The sequence below is a fragment of the Gorilla gorilla genome, chromosome 3 (genome assembly GCF_029281585.2).
Source record: "Gorilla gorilla gorilla isolate KB3781 chromosome 3, NHGRI_mGorGor1-v2.1_pri, whole genome shotgun sequence".
Classification (NCBI taxonomy): Eukaryota; Metazoa; Chordata; class Mammalia; order Primates; family Hominidae; genus Gorilla; species Gorilla gorilla.
Genome location: NC_073227.2, coordinates 124,962,626 through 124,986,455, shown reverse-complemented (window position 1 = coordinate 124,986,455; position 23,830 = coordinate 124,962,626).

The window sequence follows — 23,830 nt, the reverse complement described above, 5'->3', positions numbered from 1 at the left end:
CATGAGTGCCTTAAATTGCTTTAAAGGAAGCCATATTTATTAAAAAAGATATTTTTAAGTTTTAAAGGGATAAATCACATCCTTTAAAATTAAAGTTACCTTTACAATTTCAAATGATGCAAAGCAAAGAATTTCAGAAAAAGAAGTAAACACTATGTGGCTCTTTTGTATAAACTATGACCTTAAATGGTCACAACATCAGAAAAGTTTGTCATAATACTGACTGTTAGGGACTAAATGAGTGACCAAGGGTAATTTATTAATTTAATTCAAGTCTCTTTGAACTTCAGCATTTTTATCTGCAAAATTAATGGGTTAAGCTCACCGTAACCTTAAACTCCAGGGCTCAAGCAATCCTCCTACCTCAGCCTCCTGAATAACTAGGACTACAGGCATGCACCAACACACCTGGCTAATTGTTTTAATCTTTTATTTTTGTAGAGACAGGGTCTCCTTATGTTGCCCAGGCTGATCTCAAACTCTTAGTTTCAAGCAATACTCCTGCCTGCGCCTCCCATATGGTATTTTGTTATAGCAGCTGAAGGGACTAAAACATTACCTCTTAGACCCCTCCTTAACCTTCCTTTATTAATCTGGGGTCTTTCTGAGACTGGACATATGTGAAAATTAAACTTCTCATGTGAAGGTATATTTTTAAAGACTTCAGACATCTAAAAAGACAAAAATGTTACATAGTCTGAAAAATGTGATGTAACTTTAGATTTAGAGTTTACAAAGTGAGTCCTATGGAGTCTTGCTCAAAGTACTCATAGATGTTATATCTAAATACAGTTCACTATATATTCTATACAGATTTAACTATACTACATCAGCGGTGTATATTTAATTCCAAAGCTGTTCTAACAACAATATCACATACAAATTAAAATCAGGTTTAACATAGTATAACACACAACACAAATCTTTATGTGTGTGTGTGTGTGAATGGACTTAAAATCAATTTTCACTCACATTAAAGGGCTTAAAATCAACTCCAGACCATTTTCTTCATCTCTTCTAGACTATTCCTAGCAATTTTTAAAAAAATATGGCTGATTTATTTTTCTACTAGAAATTGGAGCCTATTTTTCCTCAGTCTCAGAGTTTTCATAACAATTGACATTTGGAACTATAAGTTGAAGATAGACTATCTATCTATAGCCAGATGCTAAAAATTATGAACAATTTATATATATTTTAAAATACTGTTTTAAAAACAATTTTGAAAATTTGAAAAAATAGTTTTGAAATATATATAAATAATTTTTTATTTACCTAGATTTAACCTTTGAACAAATCACTTCCTTTATGTGATATACAAATATTGTTCAATTTCTAAAAATAAGTTATTGTTGCTTGACAAAACTGTAGTTAAATATCCAGTATCTCTATGTAGAAAGAAAGTGTACATGAAATTGGAAAGAGATCGCGGAATGATTATATGCTTGATGAAAAACTATATTTTGAAAACCATATTTTGAAGAAACCAATATACATATAGTGAGGCATCACTCTGGATTTGGCCTTAGCAGCAGCAGTGACAGCCAGGGTTGCAAACAAGGGAGAGATAACAGAGATGTTGACAATAAGTGACAACTTTTCTCTCATAATAGGATCTTTTATTTCAGAAACCATGCCAAAATTTGTATCAATATCTCAAATATTTTTACTTTAGTAGTTTGGATTTAGACTTCATTCATTCCAAGAAAGACTCTTTTTAATTAATTTATTAAAGTACAGTAGTGCGCTACCCCATCTGCAGGGGACATGTTTCAAGACCCCCCAGGTAATCCCTGAAACTGAAGATAATATCTAACCGTATGATTTTCCTATACATACATACCTATGATAAACTGTAATTTATAAATTAGGCACATCAAGAGATTAACAATAATAACTAATAATAAACCAGAACAATTATAACAACATAGTGCAATCAAAGTTATGTGAATAGCGTCTCTCTCAAAATATCTCGTAATGTTTTCAGACCAAGGTTGACCACAAGTAACTGAAACTGTAGAAAGTGAAACTGTGGATAAGGAGAGACTACCGTATTGTTTCCAGAAATTTTCATGTGTCTCACAAGAGTTTATAGGGCTCTGGTATATATATCACTGATTTAAAGTAATACTATTTATATGGTACTTATCTCGAAGTTATTTTTAATGTTTGTCTCTTACATTTGAGCAATTGTTGGAGAAGAAGAAATTCTTATTTCTATTTTTAGAGGTGTGGAAAGCCAATAGACATGAATCTTAATTGATTTGCCAAAGGTCAGATAGCAAGTCAAAGGCAGTTCTTGGCCCAGAACTCTAATTTGCTGAAATCAGGTCTGTTACTAATTACATATATGTATTGCTCAATTGATAACTATATTCTTCTATTGCCTCTGAGAATGTAAGCAACGCTTACATCTTATTTTACTTGCAAATGGTCAATCAATGAATCATTCAATATCATTTAATAAAATTTAGTATTTTGGTATAACCAACTTCTGGCTGTGCAATTACATAGGTAAGTATAGAAATAATTATAGGTGGGATACAAAAAGAACTTTTCCTTTCAGTAGAGAGCCTACTTGCAGAATCAGGTAGATGAAATAAGTCACTTTTATCTATTATTATTTACAACTGTGGACATCCTGTGATCCAGCAACTAAAATGTAAACACTGGCCAGCGTGCCGCAGTCTGTACTCCAGCATTGTGGCCAATCAGGTACCAGATGTTCAGTATTTCTAATATATTACAGAGTCCCTATAGACTTCATAGCATCCCCTTCCTTGTTCACACCTTTTCTTTAGGCAGATCTGTCTCCTCTGCCCCAGTGTTTCTAAAATTTCTCTCTCTGAGGACTAAAGATTTTTCTCCTATAATTAGTGACAGCATAATAGAAAATAACTCAGGTAAATTTGCCACACCACATACTATGCATAAATTATTATTAGAGTTATTTCCCCCAAATATCAGAGTTTGATGCATTGTAGCAGGGAAAATAGAGAAATATTAAGCAAAAATGTGGAGGAGGTAAAAAAAAAAATAGACCTGGGGATACTAAAGATGCGTTTTCCATTTTCTGGGAGTACTGCTTGGTGATGTTCACTGAGATTGAGGAACATGAGTTAGTACAGTGACTCGTGGATTCAGGTGAAGAAGGTAAGTAAAGAAGAAAGTGAAAGCCAGCAGAACCAGTTTCCCAGCTAGGACTCTGCAGTAGGCATAGGAAGAGGAAAATTGGATGCACATTCAAGTCTTGAGTTGCAATACAGCTTTAGAAATAGAGGTGATTCGAGTGATTTTTAGAACATCTGCAAGAATAATTTCACTGGTTTCTAAAGACATGGCTTGATAAGAAAAAAATTAGACAGTATTATTTTCATGATGAGCTTCACATAATTATCTCTATGTTTGTACTCTGGTTCATATTATATACTGTGATCTTTATGAAATATGATTATGGCTAGCCCTAGCAATATGATTTCCCACTTTCCTGCATGAGCTACACATGTTCTTTCCAGGTCCACAGAACCTAATATATTCAGTCATGTAGTGTTGCCACCTTTCTTCACTACCCTTATTTATTTTATCTTATTTTTTTTGTAAGCAACAGAAATTTCACTTTTGCATTATAAGACTCCCCCCAACCCCGGGTGATTAATTAAAAACATAAACAAAAATGCATATATTTCTGAAATTTACGAACACTCTTAGTATATCCTTTTTCTAAATCACCCAGCTTTTATTCACTGTGTTTCATTTCCTGCTTTTGCTCTTTTGTTTTTAAGAAAATATAAGAAAATGCAGTTCAGTTAGTGTGGTAGGGTTTGGCAGAAAAGAGTATAAAAATTAAAAGTTAGAGAAATAATCTGGTCAAGTCATTTTGAAGTTTACTTCATTGTTCCACCTCTAAACTCTTGTAAGTATACTCCTTATATTTGAAATACCTGTCCTCACTTCTTCACTTGGTTAACATCTGTTTTCTTCTATGCCCCATTCACTCCTTGACTTGACCATGGCTGTGTTATGTACTTCCTTCAGTAGTTCTGGACACCCTGGGCTTTACACTATTTTAGCCTCAATCACATTGTTGTCATTGCCATTAGATTGGGGATTACTTCAGGGCAGTAATAACGTGTTTGCATATTTTTATTGTTAAATCTTACAGTTTGGTCTAGGAAATTCAATAGACATTTGTAAGAAGCAAAGAAGGAAGGGAGATAGAGAGGGAGGAATGGCAAAAGGAAAAGAAACTGTAGTTTCTAAGTGGTTAAAAAACATTAAGTAATAATGTTTGTCCCTTAGATTTTAACTCCACAATCTTGTGACTATTTACATTGTTTTTATTTGTTCATAGAAATGTAGCTAGAGGTTGGTGGAAGGAGCAGTTGCTTATTCTAAGCGCATCCTCAGAAAGTGGAGTGTTTTTAATTTTTGTTTTTAAAAATGATGTTCTGACATGATAGTTGGTAAGACAGTGATGAAAAGACCTGAGCTGAATCAGTGTGAAATCCAGACCTTGAGACAGGAGAGAGTGACTCCTCTAACAGCCTTCTGTCTTGCTAGCATGTTGGATGCAGTATGTGTTTCATAATTGCAGCTTGATGATGGCAGTGATAATAAAAGTAATCATCAGGACAATAATTTCCAAAAATCTTTCCTTTCCATTTCACAGTACACATTCCCTTGCATTTAGGGGCAGTTTCGTTTTATTTTTGTTTACTCTTCCACTATTTCACTTAATGCAGACAAATTCTAGAGGCACTGTCTCTAATAAATAACGTAAGAAATTTAGAAGCAGTAAGTGAATTCCATTTTCACCTGTGCAGAATAGCTCAAAAATGCTCTATTTCTGTGAAAATGTCAATTATTTTTGAATTATCAAGCTTATGTTAACTGTTCACCAAATTCTGTATTTCTATAAAAGCAAAATGATGGTCTGATGGTCGGCACTATCTGCTTTTCAACCATGACTCAGATTATTGCTGGCTAGATTTCTAAAGATCCCAAAGATTTCTTTTAAACAACTAGTCCTAGAACAGCTACCAGCCCTGATTCTTCAGTCTCCTTCTGAACAAGCTATCAAGAAATGCTGCTGAAGGCATTTCCTGTTTCCTTTCCACTTCTTTAAGATTTCTATGACGTACTTAATCTGGGTCTTGTGCCCTGTCAACTTTTAATAGTTCTAATTGCTCAACTATCTACTCTTGTGTGATCATAAAATCCTTTTAACATTCCACTTTTCCCCTCAAGAAAATGTATCCAGTTTCCGGGACGTGACCTTCAGCTTCATTGGAAAATACGCAGGCAGAGAATTCATTCAGGCTTTCGACTACTGCAGCCTCATCCGTCCCTGCCTTCCCACTCATCCGCTTAATGGCCCTATGGATGCCTGGCTAGGTTGTATGCTTTTACAGTATAAAAGAAGTTTGCCCTCCAATTTGGTAATTTTGGTACTTCTTTTTCTCCCCTGGGTCCTTTTTAGAGTTCCCTTTCAAGTATTGAGGATTTGATTTTCTATTCCTTTAAAAATTGTGGATCCTGATAAAGGAAGGGGGAGCCTTTTCTGTGCTACATCTTTCTAGAAGCTTTACTTTTCTACTTTGGTCTTGTAAAATGCTAAACAAATTATCACTTATTAGTGGGAATGGTGTTTTGGGTGATACCGTGTTTATAAAAACCACTTCTCTGCTATTTACCCTGAACTTAATTCAGTGGCTTGTCTTTTTCTGAATTAATGATTATATGCTGTATTTTATTTTCTGTCTTCCTACACTTCCTTCTTGTCTCTAAACACCTCTAGCTTCTATTTGGGATTAAATCATATGCTTAATGAGATTTAATCACGGCTTCCTATACTCTCCTTTGAACCCTAAATATTATTTAAATCTAAACCTAGCATTCTTTCCTCCCTTTTCGGGTGATGTACACATTAAATTAGAAATCAGCTTTGCAACAGATCCAGCCTCACTTCCTCCACTTGATGTAATCCTGTTCTATGGCAAGATAATTAAAATCTTCCACTGTTACTACCCTGCCCTTTTCTTGCTCTGTCCATGCGTGTGTGTATGTGTGTGTGTGTCTGTGTGTGTGTGTGTGATATTTGCAGTTCATTTCTGCCAAGACAGCCTATAACATTACTGCTATCACATTTTCAACCAATTTATAATACATTACTCCTGTCCTTCATCACAGCTTATTTCAGCAACCTATCATTCAGGAATTATCAAGTTTTCCCTACAAACAAAGAAGCATCTTTTTTTGTTTTTGTTGATTGTCACAAATATGAGTACCTAATACAAGGTAGTCATTAAAAGGTTTATAAAAGCCTCAGAATTAATGTACTGACATTAGCAAGGTTTGGTTAAGCAATAATTGACCACTTTATGTACGCAATTACACATGGTGGCTAGGAAATTATTATGATATATGCACCCGTCGCATGTGTGCTGATGACCTTATAAAATGGCCGCATATTTTAAAAAGAAGCAGAGCCCTGCATATAAAGGAAATTTTGAAAATCTGGGAGCAGTCTTTGGATTGTTTGCTGCCACTGCTTCTAGGCAACAGGCAAGAGATGTTTACAATCTGGGCTCTCCCCTGCCCCCACCTCTAGGAGCTTTTCATCTGCTGCTGCTGCTGCTGTTGATAGAACTACAAGACCCAGTGCCTCAGAGTGCCCCTCCTCCACCTCGCTTCAATCTCCTGGAGCCCAGCTGTTAAGGCCTATCTAGCTAATCACCCCCTTTACCACAAGGTTCTTTTGTGGAAGTTAATGTCATGTTCAGAGAGGACAGTGCTGCAGGGAGAGCAGAGGATTTGATTTCTCACTTTACCTGTGAGAAAAACAGCATGTGGAATAAGGTGCCTCTCTTGTCCTTGATGCTTGACTTCATTGTCACTCACCTTCTGCTGCCTTGGCATAGCCCAGAGAAGTGGGATCTCCGTTCTCCAGCTGAGAGTTGAACTTAGAATAAAGACCTTTGACCCTGGCTTCACAAATAGTCTTTCTTAAAGAGGATGCTCACATTTTCCAAAAAGATAGAGAAAGGAACATGATTTTAATTTACTTTCTAAAAACACATGCAACCTTCACTTGTTTAAGAAATGTAGGGGGTAGAAATTTAAGAAAATGAAAATGATAGAAGAATATCCAATTCTGAAGCTAACTTATTTTTGGCCTTAGGAAACAAGCTTTAATTTTTTTTTTTATCTTGTGAAAGGCAAGAGGAAGGTATTTGCAAAAGGAAGGAAAGATATGTATTTGCATATTGAGAGAAATAAAATTTGGGGACTGGGGCTGTTAGGCCAAGGTTACTGTTTCAGTTGCCAGGAAACCTATATATCTTGTTTTGATACTACCCAGAAATGGCTGAGGCTGACCAAGTAGAATGGCAGCTGAATTTCGAACATGTCAGCCCGGCAAAGGCTGAGTGACAGTCTTTAGGGATGTTGTAGAAGGCCTTAATTTCTCCACTTGAGGGGAGGATAGACTAGATCCTCTCTTAAGAGTGCTTTTAATCCAACTTTCTCTGATTAACAATGACCTCAGTGTATCATGCACAGTCAAATGGAGAGGTCTTCTAGTCTATTTATCATGAATCCAGACTCCAGGATCTGATGCTTTTGTTCTAACCCTGGCTCTATTGCTTTTCTTCAGTTTCTTTATCAGTAAAGTGGAGATGATACCTCATAGAGTTATTATAATGATTTAATGAGATAATACTCATAAATCAGAACAGAGCTTGGAACACAGTAAGCACTTGAGAAGTGGTAGCTATTATAATTAATGTCTTTTTGATGAATTAAAGGAAAGAATTGGTAATTAAAATTCATCTTCGTGCTATTTCCTATATTACTATCACCTACATTACTATATTTCCAATATTACTATATTACTATACTATATTCCTATATTAGTAATATAGGAAATACTAACAAAATTTGGTTAGTATTTAATATTATTGGGCCAAACATTTTCCAAACTCTATCTATAAATTAGAAGAGAATCCAACTTAAAAATTATTCTTAAAAAAATGTGTTTAAATGTAGACATCTATGTTCCTTAATGAGATCAGGTTGGTAACTGCAATTCTTATGTCTGTGGATCCTTGTTTCCTTCAGACTCTCAAAAGAATATTAATAACTAACATCTGTTTAGTATAAGATGAGTTGGCGAATATAATCACATTTGATCCTCAACCTAGACCTTAAAATAATGTCGTGGTTATCCTCATTTTACATAGTGGAAATTAGACTCACTGGGGTTAAATGATTCTTCTGATTTTCCTTTTTTAAATCATGTTCTTTTCTCACTATGTGCTTGTGGTTCTATCATAGAAGACGAGGCATTGAGTAGAGATAGATGGAAAAGATGGGCAGAATGAATGAGAGGTGAGAGAAGAAGAAAGAAAAAAATAAGTGTGCAGAATAATAAGTTATTCATATTTGTGCTGCTGACAGAAAACCACCACAGACCCTAACGTCTATGAAGCATCTAGCATCAGGGCCTCAGTTCTCTTTCAAGTCACTCCATGAAAAGGCATAAACTCTGACTCCTAGCCCTCACCCACCAGCCTAGGTACAAACAGAAGTGCCTTTCTCAAATACCCTTTGCCTTTTCTATGTGAATTTCTTTGATATTTCAAACATTTACTTACCCAATTGTAAGCGAAAGCTGTAACTGGCAGAACCAAATAAGAGTTTGGCTGGAAGTATTGAACTGTGATGCTCTGAATACAGTTTGTTTGGTTAAGGCTGGTCATAGAGAGTATGGAACACCTGTACTTTCAGAGCTAGTCCTGGATACCATTTCATTTGAATGTAAATGTGTTGACTTTAATCTGTAAGATTTTATTTGACTTGGACCCTTTTACCTTAGAGATCATTTGCCTTCTTTTACACTCTCATAGCAACTGGGAGCTACTAAAGTGCATTTTGTCATAATTTAACTGCTAAAGGCAGCTGTGTGTGTGTGTGTGTGTGAGAGAGAGAGACAGAGAGAGAGAGAGAGAGAGAGAGAGAGAGAGAGAGAGCGCTCTTCCTATTTCCCAATCAGTTCCCTGTAATACATTCATGAGTTGTTTATCTCCATGCAGCATTTGAATTCCTTTCTTAAAGAACACTTTAAATGGCCTGAAAGAATACCAGAAGCCATGATATATATTATTTAACTGCATCAGGAACCTAATCCTAGAGGAGAGACTTCAGGAAGAAAGATGGGTTAAGATTTGCACACCCCTCTGATTGAACACATTCCAAGAAATAGAATTTAGGTGATTATAAAATATACCTAACCTTGCTGGGAAAGGATGCTGCAGTGGGCCTGGGTTGAGTATTCTCCTGTCTCGAAGAGGAGAGAGATTTTTGTCCTCTGGTTCTGAGTACTGGTGGATTTTTTCTGCTTTAAGCATATTAGTAAATCTAATACCAAAAGAGAGCACAGAAACATTTCCTCATTAAGATGGAAGTAATGAGAGAGAGGAAGAGTTGATATTGCCTTGGAGATTAAAAAAAAAAAAAACAATATCTAGGAGGGAGATATAAAAGGATTTAGCAGTAAGGAACCAAGTGTGAATCTTTAAAACCACTGAAGTTATAGGAATTGAGTACCTAGATGAGGCAGACACACAGAGATCATAAAAACAGAATTACAAGGGAATAATCCTAATTTTTAGGATAATTTTTCAAGAATCTGACATTTTTGTGATTCCCTGCATTTTATAGTCCCAAAATTTCCTGATATTATTTTATGTTAATTTAGCAACTTTTCTAGCATGTTGTGGTGTAAGTACTTGAAAGTAAACAATGCTGAACTGTTCATGAAAATTATCTTCACAGTTGGTGGATTGAGTCTGTTGTAATTTTGCTTGAAAATACCTTGCTCCTATGTGGACAGTATTTCTGTTACAAGGGTTATAACACACTTTGCATTCCCATCTCTAGAAGCCAAATCACATAATATTCCGTAGAATGGTAGAAAACCAAAGGTTTAATCTCTCATGAATGTATATGAAAGAAACACACAGCTGATGGTGGAGAGTGCTATGCCAAAAATTGAGATTAAGTGAAAAATCTAAATTCTGAATGATAAGACTCTTGGCCCCCTTCCCTATTCAAATTTAAGAACAGCATCAGTCAGGCCTGCATCTCCCAGGTAGGAGAGTAGAGCATAAGTTTGGTAGATAATGTCCCAGAAGTATTGAGCTTTTAGGGTCCTCTCAAAATTGTTCAGCCTGAAAACCTCACACTGCAAAGAAACAGCCCATGGTCACAGAGCATCCAAGCAGCATCTTAGCACCCAATTTAAGCATGAATGGACCACCAAGGACCCCAGATATATGAAGAAGGAAAAAAAAGCCAGGACATGGAAGGTAGAGCACAAATAAACAAAGCATAAAAGACCTTTGCAGAAACATTTTAAAAATTCAGAGAGCAGAATTTTTTTTAAAAAACTTTTATAATTCATATCTTTATATAAATGGTGAAGCTGCTGCAACCTAGAAATAAGAAGAGAAGAACATAAAAAAGAAAGAAGTACTTTCAAGTGCTTTTGGAAATATAGGAGGGATGAAGAATTCATCTGAAGGATTAAATTACAAGCTTGAGCAAACCTACCCCACAATAAGCAAAGATACAGAAAATAGCAAGAAAGTTAATAAAATTAGGTCACTGTAGGAGGTTAACATTTTTAAAAATCAGAGATTTTTAAAGAGATCACAGAAAAAAATGAAGTGCAGAAAATGATCAAATAAATTATTTACCAACATTTTTCAGAATTTAAGGAGTTTTCAGATTGAAAGGCACTATTCTGTTGATAGTGCCTTTCAGTCTAAAGGGTATCCTTTGCCCCCAAAATAAGATTCTAAAACTTTATGAGGAAAAAAATAAACTTCATTACAAGGATTGGGAATCAAACCAGCATCAGACTTCTCAAAACTAACCCTGGTAACTAGGAAAAAATAGAAATGCGTTCAAAATTATGAGGAAAATCATTCTGAGAAGACATATAGAATTTTTATAGCCCAGTTAAAGTTTTAATCAAATATAAGTGTACAACATTGGACATGCAAGATCTTAAGAAACTTGCCTCCCATTTACTCTTTTTGAAGAAATCACTAGAATCTGTGTTTACCAAAAGAAGTGTGTAAACTGAGGAGAAGGCTTATATGGGGTCCAGGAAACCAGAAATCCTTAACAGGAGAGCAGTAAGTAGAGAAAGAAATTTAAATAACAACAACAACTAAAACCAAAGAGACAGTGAATATGATTATGGAATATTATACAACTAAACTATGATGCTATTTACAGTTTTCATAATGCTGAAAGTGAATATTAATCTTACCAAAAATTATTATATGGCCATTGTTAGGAAAATGGGTGTGAGTGCATGTGTGTGTGTGTGTCAGTCGCACATAGAAAGGAGTTGGAGGAAATATAAACGACATACATTTTCTTCATCCAAAGTAACAGGTCAACAGATAATAGCTAAAACTGTAAACTCAAGAGGTTTCTGAATGTATATTTAGGCATATGGAAGAAAATATCAAAAAAAGGGTGAAAATAATTGAAATCAGTTGCCTTTAGGGAATTGGGAGACTGCTTTTTTTTGTTGTTTTTGTTGTCATAAACCTTGTACAACTATTTGTCTTTTTGTCTTTATAAGTTTGATAGGGAAAATTTGAAGCAGGAAATTTACATACTACTAGAATGGTGAGAGGAAATCATATGAATGGTGGATACATATAGGTCTAGTTAACCCTTAATGTAGACCTAGGAAAGTTCCTAGAAAGCTATTGAAACAAGGAGGGCAATGTTAATCAGCATCTGTAAAGTAGGCAGCATATGGCAGGCATTTGGTTTAATATTTATACCTATGCCGGAAGGTGAAAGAAAATGATTAAAGAGGTAAAAAAAAGATATAAAATAGTCACAAATGCCTCTATTACTGCACAAGCATCATAATTATTTCATGAAACCTCACTGCTACATTTTGTTCAACCAGAAAATAAAAAATTCAAATATCATTAGTAGCTGATGGCAAATCAAACTGTAAAGATTCAAATATTATTAGTAGCTGATGGCAAATCAAAATGTTTGAGATATTTTGAGAAAAATTATGGGAACTTTTCTATAATTTTCAAAATGTGTTTTCTATGAATAATTTGCTATTATGGTGGGCAAAACTTGATCCAAATGGAATCAATATTTGTAGCCAATATACAAAGAACTTACACATGAATTTATGAAAATTATGTAGAGAAACCAGTGTCGCAAAGAAAGAGAACGTATCAAATTACAGATTTTACAGACTTGTTCTGATAGAAAAAAATGTCAGTTGTAGAAGTATGATAATGTCAGTTGTAGAAGTATGAGTTGTAGAAATATGATTTTACTAATGTAAATCAGGAAAGGTTGTTACACTTTCTTCCTGAAATCTCTGTGATCAAATCTCCCGTTTTTTGTTTTTGTTTTTTTTTTTTTTGACATCTAGCCCAGTACTTGGGATATGGTGGGTATTCAATAAACATCTTCTAAATGAATAATTAAATAAGTAAATGAATAAAATTTTGGAGGTAATATGAGAAGTCTAAAATCACAAAGTAAACCTGAAAGGACCTATTCTATTTAAAAAGACTCATGTCATATAGATTCTATAGCTCTCATTCTATCTCTTAAAAGTCTCACTATCATATGTCTTGTTATCTCTAAATTAAACCTTCAGTTTCAGAGTTTAAGAATATTTTCTCTGTTTCACCCATCCATTTTTCAAAATGGAAGCTCTCCTTGTAGAATGGATCACGGTCAAGCATAAAGTCTGGGTAAGCTATGGATGTGATGAGCCTGGAAAAATTCAAGTCAGCCATGTGCTGTGGTTTTTACAAATATTTGGACCTACTGAGAAGTCAAACACCTAGCCAAAGTTTCAAGAAGAGCTAGAATTAGCAGGAGGTTATAAAGTATTTGAGAATAACAAACCAAGGTTGAAGGATGTGACACAATCCTCACTCAGATTAGCTCAAGGGGATTTCATGAAGACTTGAAGGGTTAGGGGACATGGCTCACATCTCTGACTGGGTGTGCTAGAGTGTTGCCTGGCTTGTATAGCTGTCTGTGAATAGTAAATTAAGCATCTTTTACTGCATTAAGGGAATGTGTATCATTTGTCTGTACATATGGGTGTCTTTCTGTCAATCACATAATCATCATCTTTTTGACAACCATGCAATCCTACAAGTAAGAAACGTTCAGATATGTGGAAACCATCCTACCTTTCAACTTTCCCCTCTCTGGATGGAATGCCTTTTTAAAATGAGTTATTTTCAAGCTATCTAATCATCAATGCTTCTGCATATTTGCCACAAACATGTTCAAGCTTGTAGAAAGTTCTCAATATATATATTTTTAAAATTTTGAATAGTGATGTTTATTGTTTCTCACATACTACAGTAGAAAGTAAGTACTCTTTAACATCAGGAACCCCCATGCTTAGATCTAAGTTTTGCAATATATTCTGGGTCCTTTGGAAATTATTTAACCTCTGAACCTAATTTTTAAATAAAAATACCACAAAATTAGAGAAAAAATTACAATGCAATTGCAAGGATTATTATAATAAGGTGAAATGTGTAAGGAAATATACCTGATACCTAATAAGCATTTAATAATGTAAATTTCTCTTTTATGCATTTTTATCAATATATGATAGTTCTTGATGTCTCAAACTCATACGAAGCATTTATTCTTATATATTTACCACAAGATTTAATATTCAAAGTATAAATAGGATGATAAATTAACACAGGAGTTCAGATTGGTCTTACTGAAAAATATTGAAAAGAACTCTATTGATTTTTATGCATTGTTGCTGGTTTACAGACTCACTTTGTTGACAGTAGGCAGCAGCTGTGTCCGAAGCTCCAGAACTCTTGCTGGATGTTCTCCTTCAGCTTCTCTGAGTCATGGACCAGGCACAAATAAAGCTTTTAGGTCAAGTATGCCAGCTTTAAATGCAGGTCATCCATGTTGTCAGGTTTAGTTGCATTGAGAGATAACTGCAGGCAGTTTCCAGTTTGTCTTTGTGGGTTTCTGTTTATTCTTGTGGATTACAATTTGCCTTTGCTTTCACCCATTTCATGCCCACCTTTTTTATCTCTATATGTATGCCCTACTTACATTTCATGAATTCAGATCCACCACCAGACACAGAGAAAACAGTTTTTCATAGATGTCATTATCAGTTCCCATAACTGCATAACTTCTATGAGAAATCCCTTGTTTCTTATTTGTTATAGTGATTCCTTTAGCCCGATTGAATCCTAACTGATATGTCATAGGTTAAGTAGCTTACTTTCTCCCAATATAGTTACGTTTTTGGATTTGCATAGATGACCTTTTCTATATCTGAGATCCAGTAACTGATCATGTTTAATTATTTCAGACGATATAATGTTGTGTTAGCTATGAAAGCACTGTTTGCATCACACTGACATCTATTATCCCTCTTTTTGCCTTTAGATAGTTCATATTTGTTGAGCCCTCAGTATGTGCCAGGGACTAGGGTAAGTAGCTTTCATTATCTCATCTAACCTTGACATAATTCTACGAAGTAGGCTCTTTAGAAATGGGTAAAGAAAATTTCAGAGAGGGTCAAGTTTTGATATTGGGTCTATGTTACTGGACCATAGTTGGTGGCCCATTTGAAAAACTACCAACACATCAGTTTACAGAAAGTCAGAAGTGTTATTTACAAAGTATGGTGACATCAAAATACAGAAGAAGAAAATATCAGTAGTTAAGAAGATCAGTGACTAGTAAAACTTTATTTGGATAAAGGTCATAGAGATAGAAAATGGTAGAGCCAAGCATCTGAGTCTAGAATCTGAATATTAACCACTACTCTACACTACATCACATTTTAGTACTATACTATTTGAATCAGCTTGTCATGCCTTCTGGAATTTTGGTTGGAATTGCATTAAATATATTGATACATTTGAGGAGAATTGACATCTTAAAAATATTATCTTTCAGCCCATAAATCTAGTATATTTCTCCTTTTGTTTCAATTGTCTTTACTTTCTTTCAGCAAATTTGTATTAAGTGTAGAAGTTTGAAACAACTTTTGATAAATTTATTCTTGAATATTTTATTCTTCTTATTTTAAGAATATTTTATTCTTATAATTACATTTCCCAATATAGCCAACCTATTGAATAGCCTAATTGGGGTTCTCAGATCAAGGCTGGAGGAAGTTCTGTGACAATAGACAGATACAGTGCTTTTTATTCTCAAAATTTGGGGGGATTTATGAGGCATGACCTGATATTTAATATAAGCTTCTGTTGAAGTGATTGCAGACAAGATGAACATTTTGAGAATCTAGGCACAGTTCCAATATTATGACAATGAGAAGAAAGTTAAATGGTAATGTGTCCAGAATTGGTGGGTTCTTGGTCTCACTGACTTCAAGAACAAAGCTGTGGACCCTCACGGTGAGTATTACAGCTCTTAAGGTGGCGCATCTGGAGTTTGTTCCTTCTGATGTTCGGATGTGTTCGGAGTTTCTTCCTTCTGGTGGGTTCGTAGTCTCGTTGGCTCAGGAGTGAAGCTGCAGACCTTCGCAGTGAGTGTTATAGCTCATAAAAGCAGTGTGGACCCAAAGAGTGAGCAGTAGCAAGATTTATTGCAAAGACCGAAAGAATAAACCTTCCACACTGTGGAAGGGGACCCAAGCAGGTTGCCACTGCTGGCTGGGGCAGCCTGCTTTTATTCTCTTATCGGGCCCCACCCACATCCTGCTGATTGGTAGAGTCGAGTGGTCTGTTTTGACAGGGTGCTGATTGGTGCATTTACAATCCCTGAGCTAGACACAAAGGTTCTCCAAGGCTCCACCAAAGTAGCTAGATACAGAGTGTCGATTGGTGCATTCACAAACCCTGAGCTAGACACAGGGTGCTGATTGGTGTGTTTACAAACCTTGAGCTAGATACAGAGTGCCGATTGGTGTAGTTACAATCCCTGAGCTAGACATAAAGGTTCTCCACGTCCCCACCAGACTCAGGAGCCCAGCTGGCTTCACCCAGTGGATTCCGCACCGGGGCTGCAGATGGAGCTGCCTGCCAGTCCTGCGCCGTGCGCCTGCACTCCTCAGCCCTTGGGTTGTTGATGGGACTGGGCGCCGTGGAGCAGGGGGTGGCGCTCGTCCAGGAGGCTGGGGCTGCACAGGAGCCCAAGGAGGGGGTGGGAGGTTCAGGCATGGCGGGCTGCAGGTCCCAAGCCCTGCCCCACAGGAAGGCAGCTAAGGCCCAGCGAGAAATCGAGCGCAGCGCCGGTGGGCTGCACTGTTGGGGGACCCACTACACCCTCTGCAGCCGCTGGGCCGGGTGCTAAGCCCCTCATTGCCTGGGGCGGCAGGGACGGCCGGCTGCTCCGAGTGCAGGGCCCGCCAAGTCCACGCCCACCCGGAACTCCAGCTGGCCCGCAAGCGCCGCGGGCAGCCCGGTTCCCGCTCGCGCCTCTCCCTCTACACCTCCCTGCAAATGAGGGAGCGGGCTCTGGCCTTGGCCAGTCCAGAAAGGGGATCCCACAGTGCAGCGGTGGGCTGAAGAGCTCCTCAAGTGCCGCCAAAGTGGGAGCCCAGTCAGAGGAGGCGCCGAGAGCGCGCGAGGGCTGTGAGGACTGCCAGCACGCTGTCACCTCTCAGTAACTTTCACCATGAGCCTTAATTTTCCATTTATTCAAATTAGAATTTCTACATGAAAATTGAAGTTTTATTTTTTTATTTTTTGAGACGGAGTCTCACTCTGTTGCCAGGCTGGAGTGCAATGGCACGATCTTGGCTCACTGCGATCTCCACCTCCTGAGTTTAAGCAATTCCCCCGCCTCAGCCTCCTGAGTAGCTGGGACTACAGGCGCATGCCACCAAGCTCGGCTAATTTTTTTTTTTTTTTTAATTTTAGTAGAGATGGGGGTTTCATCATATTGGCCGGGATGGTCTTGATCGCCTGACCTCGTGAAACACCCTCCTTGGCCTCCCAAAGTCTGGGATTACAGGCGTGAGCCACTGTGCCCGGCTGAAAATTGAAGGTCTTTTTAAGAGCAAATAGGCAGCAGCATATACTTGTTCACCAGAGCCATACTATAAAATATAGAATAATGATGAGTGAATGCTTTGGCTAATTATGATTCTAGTATTCAGGATTTAACCAAAAAAAAAAAAAAAAAAAAAAACACTGGCCTCATTTATAAATTCTTAAAACTATCTACAAGGTGGTAGCCAAGGTTATTTGGGACTCTAAAAAGGTGGTAGATTAAACTTCTGGTTCCCCTTTCCTGCATAGATATTTGCTATGACCCCATCGATGGTGGTGTATAGTTTTCTCCAACTGGGGACTTTGAGCTTAGCTATGGGACTTGTCTGGTCAAAAACATTTAGGGGAGGAAGTGCCAAAGAGCCAGTTCCAAGCCTAGGTGTTAAGAGCCTCAAGGATTTCTACTAATTCTCTTTGTAGCTCTGCCACTCTTATAAGAAAAACTGTGCGGCCAACCTGAGTGATGAACCAGGGGTAGCTGAACCTACAGCTTAACACAGAGCAACCCAGCCAAGCCTCACCTTCACTATCAACCTCAGATCTCTGAAAATAAATGATTAATTTGGGGTTGTTTGTTCATCAGCCTCACTGTGACAATAACTAACTGATACTGAAATTGGTACTGGAAGTGGGATACACATAAAATATATACCATTAGATTTGGGACTGAGCAATGGATGAAGGTTGAGAAAATGGGAAGAAAGCTAATATATTTAGAAAAATAACAACATTGTGTAGAGGTAAAATATTTACTAAAACTTTTGCCTGCTCTAACTAGGAAAATAAAAATTGTATCTCACAAACTTGTGGACTTGGACAGGATGGTTTCTAGGCAATATGGGAAAAGTGTGAGCTCATCTCTTTTATATGTATATAATGTATTTCTACAAAAAATATACATAAAGAGATAGATATACAGAAACAAATCAGATCAGAAAATAATTTAAAAGTTTGTAAGCAGAATGTTATAAATCCAGAAATTGCTGGCTTGGGAAATTAAACTATTCCTCATCTTTAGCTTCTATAGCCAGGAAAAGATTCTCAGATTAAGATACAAGATGAGAACAAAGATGAAATCAATATTGGTATACAGCCTTGAGTCATAGAACCAACCAGGGTTCAGCCCTCACACCATTTATTAAAATCTCTGAAAGAATTAAGGTCATTTCCAGTAGATTCCTTCCAAATATTAAAAGGGATCTAAAGAAGGGCTTTCTAAATAAAATAACCTGCTTTGATTTAACTATAAATGATATAGAAAATTCTAACATTGTAACAGTTTTATTCAAACCAGGCAAGTTTAATTTTAAACATATTCATCTTGAATTGTATAAAACAACCAGATTATATATTTTAGAAAGTTAACATTTTATTTTGGTAGAATATTTTGTTTTTTGACTCTCAGGAGCAACTTTTATCATGAAAATAAAGTGTTTCCTATATAAGAATGTAATTGTATTACAAAAGTTTATTGGCATAATCCCATAGAAGCCTAATATGCCCAAGATTAAGAGTAGAGAGAGAAGCATGCATCAGAGAAAATTGTAGGTATGGTTTTTGGCTGATGAAGTGTTCTAAAAAAATATATAGAAGGTCCACAATATTTTGAGAGATTTGATTGGCAAAAAGCAATGAAAGCCAGGACTAAGATGGACTGGGCCTGCTGAAAATATAAGACCTTCCAACTGTCTCACAAAAGGAAGCAGCCGAAGGCGATTGCTCAGCTTCTATAAAGAGCATTTTAGACAAAGTCCTCTGTAAAAATGGACAAGAAGGATGATTGGGGAAAAGGGACATCCAAACTAGTAGACAATGCAGGAGAATAAAAAACTGGGGACCACTTCCTGGAAGCAGAATTGGGAATTTTACTAAGGACCATTCTCTAATCCTAGAGAAGGGAGACTTAGTAATATTTTCCAAATGGGACTTCAAAATCTACCAAGGCTTCCTATGTGCCTGTATCCCATTCTACTCTCTTTGGCTTTCCAAATGTAAGAGCTTATTGCTATTATTCTTTCTCTGTTCCAGAAGTGTATTGTGTTTGGGCGAAATAACTTGCCATTTTAGTTTATAGGTTTCCAAATCAAAAAGAGCCTCATTTGGACTGACAGTGATTACATGATCCTGAACCTTGAGCTTAATGTCATGTGACATGAGACTTTTAAAGATTCTAGGATGAGGGTGTTTGTTTCAGTTTAGTTTTGGTTTGGTTTTGCATGGGGTGGTCTTGCAAATGAGTAATTGTGGCCAAGAGTGTAGGTTAGAGTAGGTTGAAATCTTGTCCCCAATTTTCATCCTTTCTGCATCCATATCCTTGTCATGATCTCATCCAGAGCATAAAGTTTATTCCTATGCCTCGATTTTGACCTTAGCCTTGCGTCTTGCATTGTCTGATTGTATGTGGATGGAAGTGGTAGTGTGCCAGTTCTTAGCCTAGACCTTAAGTGGAATTATTATTTTTCTACTTGCCCTCTTTTTATCTGCGCCATCTCCATAAGGAAAGTTTCCCTGCTGACCGTTCAGCCAAAATGGACTGAGTGAACCATGCCCAATCAGACCCACAGCTGGAAGCAGAGGCACCTATTTAGGTCCAATCTAGATTAATTGACCCCTAGCTGATCTTCAGATCTGTGAGAAGAGACTACTGTTGTTTTAAGCCACTCAGTTTTGGAGCAGTTTGGTTTGTTAAACAGAGTTACTGTGGCAATATAGAACTGATAGATAATGTACCAATATTCACAAAGGAGAAGGAACAAAGGGTAGCATCAGAAGGAAAGAATAGATCTGCTAGTTCAGCCACCCACTTGGCCAACTAGACTGCCCATTTTAGTTACTGACCCTTGTCCTAGTTCATTCTAACCCTACTAAACGTTTTTTGATATTCAGATGACTGCAGTTAGCAGTGTTAGGTGCTACAGAGGTCTAGAATAAAGGAGACCAACAATGCCTCCCAGATAAGAAGACACTGCTTATCTTCCAGAAAGTATTCTCAATGAATGGCAATGACAGATTGTTTTAAATTGCTATTTGAAAATTATTTTAAAATGCATTAAATGGCTAGAATTTATTTATTTTGGCCACACTGTGAGTATATCTTTTGTTTGGCCATCCAGCTGTACTCTTCCTGCTTTCCCACCTTGCTCTCTGTCCCCGAGGGGCTGAACTATAGACCTGTATGGACTAGTCCATGGGATTCCTAACTCTGGCTGCTGATGGTGCTCTGCCAATAAGGAGTCCTGGCAAGAGATCACAGATGGATCAGAGATGGGTAAGAAACTGATGTCAAGGTATTTATTCTCCTGGATTCTTCCCTTTAGGGTCACCATAGGGCAGTTATTTCCCTAAATGAATCACTGCTTCTCTCTAGATAACATTCCTTACAGACTCTACTCAGGTCCTGGGTGGTAAAATCTCCACTGTTAGCCTCAGGGGACCACCCTTTCAATTGTGATGTTCCCACATCTTTCCCTTTATGGTCATCCCAATTTATTGTGTTGGAATCTTGAGGCAGACACAAATAATCAGATCCACAGAATATAAATTATGGTTATTTAATCTGAAATAACCAGAAAATGATAAAGTAAAAAGAAAACACATTTTTGAAAATTGTGACTACTCAGCATTTACATACACACTGACAGGACATAACTATTAATTAGATACACTCACTGTCTCAACTTCTAATTTATGATATATAAAACTCAAATATACTCTAACATTAATGACAGTTTTATAAAAATCAGGCATATTTAATTTTCAACACATGTTTTAAACTATACAAAAGAAATCAAGTTACATATTTTAGAGAACTAATATTTTTATTTGTGATAGCATACTTTGACTTTTGACCTTCAAGAGCATTTTTTCTTTTTATCAAAGAACTAAAGTATTTTTTATATATAAAGTTAGTCATATTATCTTGGAAATATGTATCAGTTTAGGAAGTAGTGAATGCATTAAAACATAGCAGAATTTATCCCCCTGTTTGGGGTCAGACATTTAAGTTTTCCATTCTTAATAATTCAAGTCAGACTCTTTATAGACTCCCATTTTCAGGCAATACTGTAAAAAATGTAGATGTATATTATCACCAGAAACCTGTGACTTAAATTGAAGCCATGGCAATCTGGCCATGTTAGAGCATGAAGCTGGATGTGCACAACTGAAATGGATCCACCTAACTTTTTAAGTCAGGAAGTTGAAATCCCCTTAGGGTATTCTTACAAAATGTAAATTCACTGATGTAGAGACCTCAGCAGAAAATCCCATATTTTACTTGATGGCACTTTAACACTATCCTTTCCTAAAGAAAGGATAAAGCAGGATGAAACCTAACTGACAACTTTAGAAAGAAATATTTATAGAGAATATGGTGTCCTTTTAAGATCAACTGATGATTGCTACCCTTCAGCATTAGATAAGTTTTTATGCTTTTTTTTTTGAGAAAAAAAGCCAAAATTTTTTTGTTGAATAAATTATAGTCTCACACACACACCCATACACACATACACACATGAAAGCATGGTGGTTATATTATCACAAGACATAAGTTATTCTTTTTTTCCCATTGAAATATTTGGTTAAATTTATTTGACAGGCCTGGACAAGAGTTCTAGCTCTATTACTGGGCATCATATGTTTCGGGGCAAGTAAGACACTGATTTCACTAAGCTAAGACAGAAGGGAATGGTAGCAGTGAAGTGCTGGAAAGCACAGGACGGGTGAAGATGAGCTGGTTTTTGTTCCCTTTCCTGTAGTCCCTCACAGAGTCTGACTTAGAGAGGACACTATTCCAACTAGACCTCATATTGGACAAAATAAGACCCTTATATCTCGGGATCACATCTTTATCCTGGAAAAGAGATTTGGATTCAGATCATTGAAAGTAAGGCCTGTGCTGTAATAAAAAGTGCCCCAAGGTCCTAAAGTATGCATTAAAGATGACAAAGGAATGTTTTAAAAATCATGCGGAAGTTGCCCAGTCACTAAGTAAACCTACCAGTTTAGCTTAGACATGAGGGTGTAATTCAGAATAATTCCATTTTCCCAAAGACACAGGTTCCAAGCCATATAGTCACCTCTGACTCTTTCTTTGTTGCCATTTATATTCAATCGGTCATCAAGAACTAACGTTTTTAGCAGCCTAAATGTATCATCAAAGTGCCCCTTCCTTTCTGTTTCCATGGTAGTGACCATGAAATGACCACTATTCAGCCTTTTGGCTAAATACCTGGGTAGTTGGAAATAAACTCCTAAATTAATCCTATAATCCTAGTATTTCCTCTCTCCACTCCCTACATGATTATTAGATTATTAATAAATCTAATAAATTATTAGATTTATTAATGACAGCTTTCAACCTGTCACTACTGTGCTCTAAATATTTCAGGATGTCAAAAAGTAAAACCCAATCATTTTTACTAAGCATTCAAATCCAGTACAACTTTAAACTCTAATGGAATCATGTACAAAAATATTATCATTACAATCACTAAAATTTAGGTCTACTTAACAGTTTTATGAATTGTGTTTATATACATAGTCTCATATTCTCTAAACAATCTTGTAGAAAGGTGATATTTACTATTAATATAATTATTACCATGTCTAATGATGCTGGCTTGAGGAAAGGAAGTGCAAAAGGAATGTAACAGAGACAAGAAGAGGGCAGAGACAAGCTTTGTGAAATAGCCTGAGGTCTAAGGCAGGGCTGATCTGTGTGGACAAAGGAGCCAACTTCTGGGCATCTTGGAAAATCAAGGGAAGCAAGTGCTTGCATTTCTTAGGACAAGTGGCCCCTTCAGAGACAAGTGGCTTTGCTACCAGGGGCAATTAAATCTACCAGAAAGAAGTTGGCCCTGTAAGGTTTTAATGTTTATAGTTTGTGGCTCTGTTACGTGGTAGGAGATACAAATTACAAGAAGAGAAATGGGAGTTAGGGAGAGGAAGTATGAAAGTAACTTTCCAGCCTAAGAAATTGTTTCTACTCTTCTGAACTTTCTTATCACCGGCCCTGTCTCCTGTAACTTCTTGAGAAAAAAGACCTCTGACCATCTAGATTGAGCCCATAGCTGACCCCTCCAAATGTCTTGCTGCTTTAAGTCTCTTTGTCTTTGTTATTATGTTACATAAAGGATTATGGTTAGTCTTAGATTATAGTGTTACTCTGGATTCCTAGAGGAGGATATTCATAAATAGAAATAAGAAATAGCCAAAATATATGAATAAGAGGTATAGGGGAAAGCTTGTCTTTTTGTTTTCCTTATATTGTATTTGTCTTTTCCTATATGTCTGCTCCATTATCCTCTTGCTGATACCTACTGATAATTCCTCCTCCACAGTCCATGGTGCAAATCTAAATAATTGGCTTCATTACCATTATTAATCATTGGCAGAACACTTCATGCAAAGCCTCTCTTTGAATTGCTTACTAGACTACAGATGGCCTACCTTTGTATCAGGTGCCCACCCTTAGTCTGATAAGTAAACCTAACCAAGAGTTTTGGGTGAAATAATTATAGCTAGGATGGGAAGATAAACATGGCAACCATCATGCACGACATGTTCAGTAAGTGTTCTCTCCTATTATGTTTCCATTCTTCTTTCTTCTGACCTGTACTTAACCAATCCTTCAAAGAACAGCTCTTATATTTAATTCCTTCCAAACTTCCCCAGCTAGCCCACGTCACAGCATGATGCGGTGGCAAGAATATGAGGCTTAACATTACACAGATCTCACAATT